We start from the raw sequence: 12,662 nt of genomic DNA, 5'->3' as shown, positions 1-12,662 counted from the left end.
AAACAATATTTTAAACACAACATATGAAAAGTATTAGTTTTCTTTTTACTGCATTTTCGCTAGTGATGTTTTACTGCAGGAGGAAGAATTTATCTTTAAAATTGATGTAGGGTATGCTTTGGAAGGAAGGAATTTAGCACTTTTTCTTTTTTTAACACTATAAATAAATAAATAAATATATATATATATATATATATATATATATATATATATATATATATATATATATATATATATATATAAATAATTATATATATCTATATATATCTATATATCTATATATCTATATATATATATATATATATATATATATATATAGATATATATATAGATATATATCTATATATCCATATATATATACTGTATATATCTATCTATCTATATATCTATCTATCTATATATATATATATATATATATATATATATATTTTCAAATTTGTTAAATTGATATTTAAAAATAAGAGGGATGTAAAACATTTTTACATGCATGAATTTTACTGTTTAAAAGCAACTGCATATTTCTCTAATGAATAAATAAAAATGTCAATCTGTTTTGTCTAGGATTGCAATTTACTGAATAGGTAAGCACTCTACTTTGGCAAATGAGTATTGGGTTTGCTAAAATGTACCTCTCTGTGGTTGCAAGCCCTTTAAAACATCAGTTTATCAGCCTAAAGGGGAGCTCCAGTCTATACAAATACTGTAGCTGCTGACTTTTAATCTAAGGACACTTGCCTGTCCAGGGATCCAGCTATGTCGGCACCCAAGCTGATTCTTAATCAGCTTTGGTTGCAGGCGCCAGGCATCTTAGGTAGGGTAAAACGGCTGTGAAGCCTTCCGCTGCCTTTTGTGAATGGTCCAGCAGTCTTCTGGGACCTATGTGTGTCCCAGGAAGTGTGTGGGGAGGAGTCGAAAATCATTGTACATTGCTGTGCTGGTCTGACCCGGAAGTGGAAGCGGGTACCTTTCAAAATCAGTTACCCACTGGGGGTGGCGTTCCGCTTTAAGCAGCTTTTGGGAAAACAAAATCCCAGTACCTGTAAAAGCCTCCCTTGTGTATATATTTGAAAGCCCTGAGACTTCTACTGGGTGCCACCATTTTGATTATGATGCCATTATCCCTAACAGTCTCAGAACTGTCACTCAACTAAAAACCACATGGTATTCTACTTTGCATCTCCTCAGCTATGTAATAGGTCATGCAGAGAGGTGAAAAGAGGAGGTGCTTGGCTAGCACAGACAGTAATTAGACACTCCCAAATTAGGAGAGGGCTATGACATACAAGGAGGTATGGAGCTGTGCTATGGAATTGATTGAACCTAGTCACATTTTCAGCATGTTCAAAGGCACAGTACAAGTACATACTTTATTTTCTGTTTTTTTACCTGCCATTTTTAAGATTGTGACAGGATTGCAAAATATCTCTGTGTTTCCATTGTCATTTTTTCAACACGCAGACATGTGTGAACACCAATATTTAGCATACATATTCTCCTGCCACCCAATGATCTGAGCATAACTATAGCATTCTCAACAGAAAAAAAGATGAAAATAATTGCAACTATTTGAGATATTGCAATTCGAAATTTTTGTTCAATGGAGAAAAAAAATGTGTTTGATTTATTTAAAAATAAATAAATAAAACATTTACAATAGTACACTATACCTACAGTATATAATCGTAAAACGAGGAATACAGGGATACTAAATTCAGCCTTGCCACACCTATACTGTAAATTTTTTCCAAATCCAAACAGTATAGTTACAATTTGTGGACTTCTTCTGGGCCAATAAACACCTCTTTGCATTTTGTGGGTAATCTACTTCTTCAGGAGGAATTGTTGAGTTACTAGTAATATGCCAGGAATTCCTTGATTACAATATACCATGACCAGACTTTGGTTGCGTTTTTGATGTGTTGTTTTGATGCATTTATGATGAGGTTTTGATGTGTTTTTTATACTACTGCATTTTTTGGTGGCGGAAGGAGACTGGATGCTGGTTGTTAAGGAGCCGACATCCTAACAAACACTGACATCTTAATAACCAGCATCAAAATCCCTATTGTTAGTAGCAGGGATGAACTATTAGTGGTTAATTACCTAGCATCCACTGGCATCTTAGCAACCAATGACTACTCCCTGCTGTCAGAAAAATCACATTGTCCCCATGTTGATGTTGATGAGGGCAAGGGCCTCTACCCCGCAACCCTGGTCCAGTGGCTGTAGGGGTCTGTGGACAGGAGGCTTATCTGAATCTAACAAATATGGAAAAGACACACATAGCAGAGACAAAAAAGCTGCACACCCCAAAAGTAATACAAAAATGGAAAGTTTCCCCAATGGGGCTTTGGACAGCAATGTAACAAGATCAGAAATTCAAATAAAAAAGGTTATTTATTAGAAGAATAATCCAGTAGCATGAATAAAATACAGTAGAATTGATCTGGTCCAATGGTACAGTATATGTACAGTACAAATACAATTTAATGCAATAAAAGAACAAAATTGTGCACATCGTTACATAGCATAGGCTATGGGGTGTGTAAGCACCGACGCGTTTTGACCTCTGTTCGGGCTCCTCTAGGGGACAATTGGCTCTAAAAAATATATACATACATTACATATATTTAAGGTTTAGAAAAACGTCATACATGTTGTTGAATAAATCGTATATTTACCACTCAACGGTGAAATAACTATTCATATGACCAGAGATACTGTTGATAAATCCAGGGGGCTGGGTTGCCACCCATATCCCCCCGAAACACCACCGAAGGGAAAAGGGGACCGCCCCAAGGGGCTTGCAAGGAGCCACACAGGAAACGTCCACTGAAAAGAGGAGGAGTCGGCACCTGTGAAGACCACCCAGATAGTAGCCATGTGTTAGTAAAAAGATTAAAAGGGTAGACTCAAAGCATATTAAGCCAGAGTTTAAGTTTAACGATAAGCGTTTCTGAATGTTTGTATGCCCATATAAGTGTAAGTAGGGACTAACAGCAAATAAAAATGCCGATATGCTAAATCCTCTAGGTATAGCTGGTCAGTGTTAAAAGTAATTGGTTAAAGTAATATAGTGGTGTGATGGTACAAAAAGTGGTATGGGTGGGTGATCATGTGAATGAATAAGGTGGTAGACAAAGAGTGCAATGGTGTGTCAGGGAGACTGACAGTATACAGTCAGACAAAACAATATGTGCTCAGTAATGTTGAGGATTAAGGAAATACCTTAGGGTAAGTGAAACATTTATTCTAACGTCAGGGTGTGCACCAGCTGTATCTGAATCTAACAGCCCACTTTAACAATAAGGGGTCCCCTTAAATAAGTACCCTTCTCATTCACCAAATAAATGACAAATGTAAATAAAAACACAAGGTCAACATTTTTGATAAACTCTTTTGAAAAAAAAAAGTCTCCCCCTGATGTACATCTGTCATGAATCACATCATCCAGGCCCACATCAGTCATGATGAATGACAGCTGCCTATAAGAAAAACGCATGACTCATGCCTGCTGCTGACAGCTCCATAACAACCAGCAAAAACGCGACACAAAAAGTTTCAAAGAAGCATGTACATGTGTTTTACATGCATTTTTGGTGCATTTCCATTGAAGTCTATTAGGTAGATTCACAAAGAGTTAGGCCGGCTTATCAGTAGATAAGCCGACCTAACTAAGAATCTACGCCGACCTAAGTTTAAGCGTATGCTCAAACAGAGATACGCTTAAACATATCTAAGATACAACGGCTTGCGCCGTCCTATCTTAGATTGCAATATTTTGGATGGCCGCTAGGTGGCGCTTCCATTGCGGTCGGCGTAGAATATGTAAATGAGGGGATACGCCGATTCACGAACGTACGCCAGGCCGACGCAGTACTTTTACGCCGTTTACGTAAGAGGTAGGCCGCGTAAAGTTAGAGCTAGGCTCTAGTGGAATAGTAATGTCAAGTATGGCCGCCGTTCCCGCCGCGAAATTCGAAATTTTTACGTCGTTTGCGTAAGTCGTCTGTGAATCGGGATTTACGTTGTTTACGTCCACATCGAAATCAATAGGCCTGTGCGGCGTACGTAACCGCAATGCACACTGGAAAATGTAGTCGCCCGGCGCATGCGCAGTGACAAAAAAACGTCAAAAACGTGAGGTCAAGCCACATTACCATTGTAAAAGTCGCATCTGAAATTGCAGTAGTGTGAGCCAAGCCTATGTAAAAGACAGCAATGAAGTTACATTCCTAATATACAATATGACCAGGCTTCACAATTGGAAGCATCCAACGTGAAACCAAATATTAACCAAATATTAACCATAGGATGTGATTGCAAAAGGATACTTGTACAGACTTGGTTTCAAATAGCTGTTATTTTTTAAATACCATTGATTGATTATTTGATTCTTTTTTTCTGTTGAGAATATAAAGGACATAGTAAATTTTGTAAAATTATTGGCTGTCAATTAGAAACCAGGAACTCCCACAACATCTTTCTAGTTTAATTTCAAATCATATCTATAGTATATTAATGTACAGCATATACTTCAAATATGCAAAGGCTGGTTATTTATGCTCTCTTTCCGCTTCTAAACAACACATAACTTGGAATTTAAATAATTTATATTCTTTCCAATCAACATGACCATTAGGGTAAGTGTCCCTCACTTTCACCTCTCACTTTTGCGTAGTCTTTGATATGGGAAGGTGCTGTCATCTGATTTTGATGAGCGGTCAGATGAGAGATATGTGACACTGCAGAATGGATACCTTACTTGATACCTCAGATATTATTTAGGCATTAGATCTAAATCTGGCCCAGAACACTGACTGTCTGAGCGAAGGGGTTTGGGAAATAATTAGGAAACATTCCTAATGAGCTATTTTGGTTATGACTTTTCTTATATTCTGGTTTCCAATTGTCTTGTCTTCTCAGTACCAGTTCTTATCTCCTAACCTTGTTATAATTTGGCTTAGGTCATGGTTACCATTGCCTGTGTGGCATGTGCCTGATCTTCTATCTGATTCCTTGACTATATAGCCTGCACTGACCATATGGCCTGCACTGACCCCTAGACTGCCTTTAAAAATGTCTGTACCTTATAGTTTGGTATTAGGCAGTGGCGGTGCATCCATAGAAGGCACAGGAGTGCCGCCCCCTCTCGCTCCTGCACCTCCACTGAAAAACAATTCACAGATTCATGCATTGCATTAATCTATGTATTGTCGCCGCTGCCCACTATTCAGATGGCCTGCCCCCTGGTGAGCGCCGACCATCTGAATAATGGCAGCTGGTTGGCTTTGGAAGTGTCTATCAGAGCCAGCAGCTCTGATAGGCTTTCCGATTACAGCTTGAGGGCTGTAATCGGCTTCCAAATAGTTAACCAGTGGACGCATGGGTTGTGCGTTCCCTGGTTAACACTGACAGGCGTCTCAGCCGATCAGGTTCACCGGTTCTGGTTACCAGTAACCTGATTGGCTGAAGCGACATCGAGGGTGGGACTACTTTGAGGGATCGTGAAGGAGGATCCGAGGATGGCTGACCAAGAAAGGTAAGTGCCAGGTGGGGGCGGGGGGACAAACTGGCAGCAATTGATGGGCACAGTGGCGACAATGGCATGGCACAGTGGGGACAAATGATGGGCACAGTGATTGATGGGCACAGTGGCGACAATGACATGGCACAGTGGTGACAATTGATGGGCACAGTGGCAACAATTGATGGGCATAGTGGCGACAATGGCATGGCACAGTGGCTGCGTTTGACATGGCACAGTGGCGACAATTTATGGCACAGTGGCTGCGTTTGGCATGGCACAGTGGCGACAATTGATGGGCATAGTGGCGACAATGGCATGGCACAGTGGCGACAATTGATGGCACAATGGCAGTGTTTGGCATAGCACAGTGGCGACAATTGATGGGCACAGTGGCAACAATGGCATGGCACAGTGGCGACAATTGATGGGCACAGTGGTGACAATGGCATGGCACAGTGGCGACAATTGATGGCATGGCACAGTGGCGACAATTGATTGGCAAAGTGGCAACAATTGATGGCACAGTGGCTGCGTTTGATGGCATGGCACAGTGGCGACAATTGATGGGCACAGTGGTGACAATGGCATGGCACAGTGGCGACAATTGATGGCATGGCACAGTGGTGACAATTGATGGGCAAAGTGGCAACAATTGATGGCACAGTGGCTGCGTTTGATGGCATGGCACAGTGGCGACAATTGATGGGAACAGTGGCTGCGTTTGATGGCATGGCACAGTGGCTGCGTTTGATGGCATGGCACAGTGGCGACAATTTTATGGCACAGTGGCTGCGCTTGATGGTTTTTTTTTTTCGTTTGTTTGCGCCCCCCCAAAAATTTTGAGCACCAGCCACCACTGGTACTAGGCCTTGCCACTAATCTCATTCTAACAAATTATTCATATTTCATTTTATTTCAAAGAAAAAAAGGCAGGCAGATACATGTTAATCACCAGTCACAATAATAACACCTTGTTATACCATTTACATGTATATCAATCCCCAAGATTAAACAAAAAGAAAAAATAGCAGAGAAGCGACCCAAACTATGTATCGCCCATTTTTAAACCTTCCTTTATCACTGATATTCCTTCCCTTCCATTCAGGATTTACCCATTACACTGGTTACCCATCAACACGCATCCTCTGCCTATTATCTTACCCCCTGAATCTCCCCTTCCCCCCCCAAAAAAAAGAAAGAAAAAAAAAAAAAAACCCTGTTTATCGTCTCTCCTTCTACAGACCGCCCGACGGGAGGTCGACCCCGCGCATATCTTATGTCCTTATCTTGCCCATGTCTTCCTACCCATTACTTTCATTTTCGAGAAGAATTCCCCCCTCCTCAGAAGTCACAAAGGAGTTCCAAGGCGTCCAGATCTCAGAGTATCTTTCCTGTTGCTGATGTGAGGAGAGAACCAGGTGCTCTAGTCTGCTTATCTCCTTCACTTTACGGGCCCACATTTGTATTGTTGGAGCTGTTGTTGTTTTCCATTTCAGCGGAATGCAGGAATTCTAACAAATAAAAAGGTAAGCAATTATATATATTTTTCCAAGGATTGGTGTGGGTTATTTCAGTGGGTGCACCATCTACCTAAATGCATACTTACAAAAGAACACTCAAAAGAGCAAATGGATGATAGGTAATAAGTACACTGCTAACACCAAACCATATAAAACATAATAAATTATATTTATCAAAAATCTAGTTTATAAATGTTGCAGAGCAGTTGCCTGAATGCAAAAAGGGCTGCTAAAATCCCAGCACCTCATATAGACACCTAATGCCAACATAATAAACACAAATTACTACTAATCTAACTTTCAGCTGTCAAAAGTGTGACCAAGAATAGTGGGCCAGATTCACAAAAGAGATACGTTGGCGTATCTCCTGATACGCCGCCGTATCTCTGTTTTAGGGGCGTTCTAACTATGCGACTGATTCATAGAATCTGTCTGTTACAGCGTGAGGAATGTGCTTACTCCATTATGAACGGTAGTTTTACCAGAATGAGCGCTCCCGTCTCATAACTTGCTTCTGAGCATGCGCGGGTTTAAAACAACCCGAAAAACGACTTTTTTTAAAACGACGTTAAAAAATGCAGCATGTTCAAATTTTCGTTTTTCAGAAGCCGAAAAATGATGAGTAGCCCACACACGATCATTTTACCCACTTAAGACCCGGACCAAAATGCAGCTAAAGGACCCGGCCAGGTTTTGCCATTCGGCACTGCGTCGCTTTAACAGACAATTGCGACGTGGCTCCCAAACAAAATTTGCGTCCTTTTTTTCCCCACAAATAGAGCTTTCTTTTGGTGGTATCTGATCACCTCTGCGGTTTTTATTTTTTGCGCTATAAACAAAAATAGAGCGACAATTTTGAAAGAAATTCAATATTTTTTACTTTTTGCTATAATAAATATAGCCGATACGTATTCTTCTACCTATTTTTGGTAAAAAAATCGCAATAAGCGTTTATCGGTTGGTTTGCGCTAAAATGATAGCGTTTACATAATAGGGGATAGTTTTATTGCATTTTTATAATTTTTTTTTTTTTACTACTAATGGCGGCGATCAGCGATTTTTTTTTGTAACTGCGACATTATGGCGGACACTTCGGACAATTTTGACACATTTTTGGGACCATTGTCATTTTCACAGCAAAAAATGCATTTAAATTGCATTGTTTACTGTGAAAATTACAATTGCAGTTTGGGAGTTAACCACAAGGGGGGGGCTGATGGGGTTATGTGTGACCTCATGTGTGTTTACAACTGTAGGGGGGTGTGGCTGTAGGTGTGACGTCATTGATTGTGATTCCCTATATAAGGGAACACACAATCGATCACGGCGCCACAGTGAAGAACGGGGAAGCTGTGTTTACACACGGCTCTCCCCGTTCTTCAGCTCCGGGGACCGATCGTGGGACTCCAGCGGCAAAATGATCGTGTGTACGTGGCATAAGGGACTGCCTCTAGGTAAGACTGCTTAATTTTTGCATTGCCATATACTGTATGTCCCACAGTTGTGGACCACATTTTTCAGAGATGTCTCAATGCAACAGTATGGCTTTACATTTATTTTTAAATGTTTGCAAAAACTTTGTTTATAGTCTGCAATAGTTGAAAGAGTGTTTCGTTTTTTGCTGGCTAGCTGAACAACTGTAACCACAGTCTTTTTAGGAAATTTGCAATCTAGAAGTGGTATGACTAGCTGCCTGTATGAATGTAAGTATTGTTGATTTTTTGGTGGAAGGTTTTTAGCAAGTGGGAAGGAGGGCCAGTGTAAGGCCCCATACACACGAGAGGATTTATCCGCGAATACGGTCCAGCGGACCGTTTCCGCGGATAAATCCTCTCGAGGATTTGTGCGGATTTCCATGCGATGGAGTGTACTCACCATCGCATTGAAATCCGCGCCGAAATCCTCTGGCGATGACGTGTCGCGCCGCCGCCGCGATTATGACGCGGCGACGTGCGCGACGCTGTCATATAAGAAATTCCACGCATGCGTCAAATCATTACGACGCATGCGGGGGATCCCTTCGGAACGAATGGATCCGGTGAGTCTATACAGACCAGCGGATCCATCCGTTGGGATGGATTCCAGCGGATAGATTTGTTTAGCATGTCAGCAAATATTTATCTGCTGGAAATCCATCCCAGGGGATAAATATCCGCGGAAACAGATCCGCTGGAGTGTAGGATTTATCCGCTGAAACCCATTCGCTGGGATTTTTCAGCGGATGGATTCTATCGTGTGTATGGGGCCTTACTCATGATTTAAGGAATATGTAACCCCAACATATCATATTCCTGATATGTGCCTGCCGTACCATGTACTTGTATGAAAAAGTATCCTGAGCTCTTTGTACTTACAGTACAAGCACCCCCACAGTTAGAAAGCACTCCCAGGGAACAGATTTAACCCTTTAATTGCCCCTGATGATAACCCCTTACTGCCAGTGTCATTAGTACAGTGCATATTATTTAGCACTGATCAATGTATTAGTGTCATTGGTCCCAAAAAAAGTGTGAAAAGTGTCAGTTAGGTGTCAGATTTGTCCGCTGTAATGTCGTTAAAGTTATGCTTGCTATCTGGGCTCTTCTCTCCAGTGCTCTGGGTTGTGAGCGGACCCTTGTTAACCAAATGCACATTACTATTGGTCCTGTATTGTATGTTATGATGTCACAGTGGGTCTGATTTACTAAAACTGCAGGGTGCAAAATTTTGTGCAGCTGTGCATGGTAGCCAATTAGCTTCTAACTAAGCTTGTTCAATTAAGCCTCGATACACCAGATTTTGCACTCTTCAAATTTTAGTAAACCATTCCCAGTGTGATTACCAGCTGATGCATCTTGTACAGGGCCTTCTTTACTATTGATTGGGCCCTGGGCAAAAAAAAATCTTGCCCCCCCCCATGCAAATTGTCTCTCCACCCCAACATTCCAAAAAACAAAACACACGTGTAAACTTATGTATTGAATTGTATTGTAACTTTTCTTCCTGCCCTCATGTTGTAAAGTGCTGCGCAAACTGTTGGCGCTATATAAACCTTGTATAATACTAATAATGATGGGGGTAAGAGAGAGAGAAGTCCAGGATGATGGGTGGGGGGGGAGATAGCAGAGTCCAGGATGATGGGGGGATAGGGGAGTCCAGGATGATTGGGGGGGAGATGGGGGAGTTCAAGATGATGGGGGGAAGGGGGGGAGATAGGAGTCCAGGATGACACACAGGGATTGGGGGGGGTGTACTTTTGAGGTGTTTGTATCATACAGGGCACAACAAAAAAATCAGCACAAGGGGCAGTACTTGCATATCCTCCCCCCTCCCCCAAAGAAACCATCTATTTTTCACATCTGCACATCACTCTACATATGGAATGCGGGGTTCAGGGGAAAACTTTGTATGGAATGCGGGGTTCAGGGGAAAACTTTGTATGGAATGCGGGGTTCAGGAGAGAACTTTGTATGGAATGCGGGGTTCAGGGGAAAGCTTTATATGGAATGTGGGGTTCAGGGGTGCGCTACGTATGGAATGTGGGGTTCAGGGGTGCACTACAATGGATTACGGGGTTCAGGGGTGCGCTATAATGGAATGCGGGGTTCAGGGGTGCGCTACAATGGAATGCGGGGTTCAGGGGTAAACTTTGTATGGAATGCAGGGCTGAAGGCTGTGTACATCCAAGTTCTCCATCCCCCCAAGTACAAAGCTCTACCCTCAGATTTCAGTTCAGAGCTCACGCTCCCTGACCCCCCCCCCCCAAATACTCTCCTAGCATCTAGAAAACATCACAGTCAGAGTGCAGCTACAGCAGAACAACTAAACCTACAGGATGTCCGTCCGTACAGGCTGCTTCACAAGGAGCTTCTGCCTGTGTACATTCCCCGCCCCCCTCCTCCTCCCCCCTCGCTCAGACTCCTCTGCTCTCACATAGAGATGTGTAGAGCGGAGAGGGATCGGAGCAGCCGCTGACAGACAGAGGAGCACTGTCACTTGTAAATACAGAAGCAGCGCTTCTCTGTATCTACAACTGACAGTAGTGACTAGTGAGCAGTTAACAAGTGAAGAAATCCTAGCGGGCAGCAACGTTGGCACAATTGGCAGCTGCTTTTGGGCCCCCAAATAGTGATTGGGCCCTGGGCAGCTTCCCTATTTGCCCTGCGCTAAAGACAGCCCTGGTCTTGTAGTACATACATTAACCTCCCTGGCGGTATGATTCTTTCAGAAAAAAGGTGCTGAAAGCGGTACCATTATTTGCAAGGAAATTTGGCGTTTTATACTGTAGGCCTGTAATTCTTAGGAATAACTCACTTAAATCTGTCCAAACAAGAGTCTAGTAGACATCCCGGGTATGAATTTTTTTTAAAAACAAAATTATAAACTATAATATAATAAATAATTATAAATAATTATAACAAATAATAATATAATTATAATACAAATTATTCAATAAAGTAATCAACTCAAAATCACTGAAATTTGCTCAGTTGCAGAATTGTCGCTGTCATTACTTTTATTTTTTTATGACGAATTTCCCTACAAATCGCTATCGCACAATTCTTCAAGGGATTATAATTTATTATCGCTGTTTTCTAGCTGCTCTAAAACCATTTTTGACATAAAGGGACACTTTTGGTTGCTATGGACAATCTACAGTTTGCAGGCAGAAAGAACAGTTTTTATTATATAAAAGTACATGTAGGACACTGGGCAGACCACTAGGGACAAGGGGGGTGTGTATTTTTTACATACAGTACTGTAATCTATAAGATTACAGTATACTGTGTGTAAGGTGTTTGTTTACTTTTTTGAATTTGGCGCCGTTCTCCGCCCGTGCGTCGTAACGTCGCAGGGAACGGAGATCGGCGGCACACAGAGGCACTGTGTGAATCGAGCGAGGTCCCGCTTGCTTACACAGCGCGGTGGCATCGCTGGATCCAGGGACGAGGTAAGCAAACCAAGCCTGTGGATTCTGCGAGGCGAGCCTGAGTCTGACTCGGGGTTACCGATCGCAGCAGAAAAATGTAACCCCGAGTCAGACTCGGGAATACCACCAGGGGGGTTAAGGGCCTGATTGTACAGCATTTTTAATCTGCACTGTTCACATTATATACACTGGCGCAGATTCTCAAAAGAGATACGACGGCACATCTCCAGATACGCCGTCGTATCTCTGCGTAGCGCCGTCGTATCTATGCGATTGATTCTTAGAATCAGTTACGCATAGATATCCATTAGATCCGACAGGCGTAAAACTCTTACGCCGTCGGATCTTAACTGCAATTTTTTTTTGCCCGCTAGGTGGCGCTTCCGTCGATTTCCCCATTTGAATACTGCCGGGTGATTTACGCTACGCCGCCGCAACTTTACAGGCAAGTGCTTTGTGAATAAAGCACTTGCCTGAAAAACTTGAGGCGGTATAACGTAAATCAGATAGGTTACGCCCGCACAAATTTGCGGCGATCTACGAGAATCTGCCCCACTATGTCCAACTGCGGGTATAGAATTGGGTATATGGGATTGTATGATATTTTTTATTTTTTTTATTTTTATGGTTGAACTAGATGGCCTTTTTTCAATCTGACTAACTATGTAACTATGTTCAATGGTATGAAGAAATACACAGCTCA

Source organism: Rana temporaria, chromosome 1 (genome assembly GCF_905171775.1).
Source record: "Rana temporaria chromosome 1, aRanTem1.1, whole genome shotgun sequence".
NCBI lineage: Eukaryota > Metazoa > Chordata > Amphibia > Anura > Ranidae > Rana > Rana temporaria.
Note: the sequence above shows the minus strand (reverse complement) of the source record.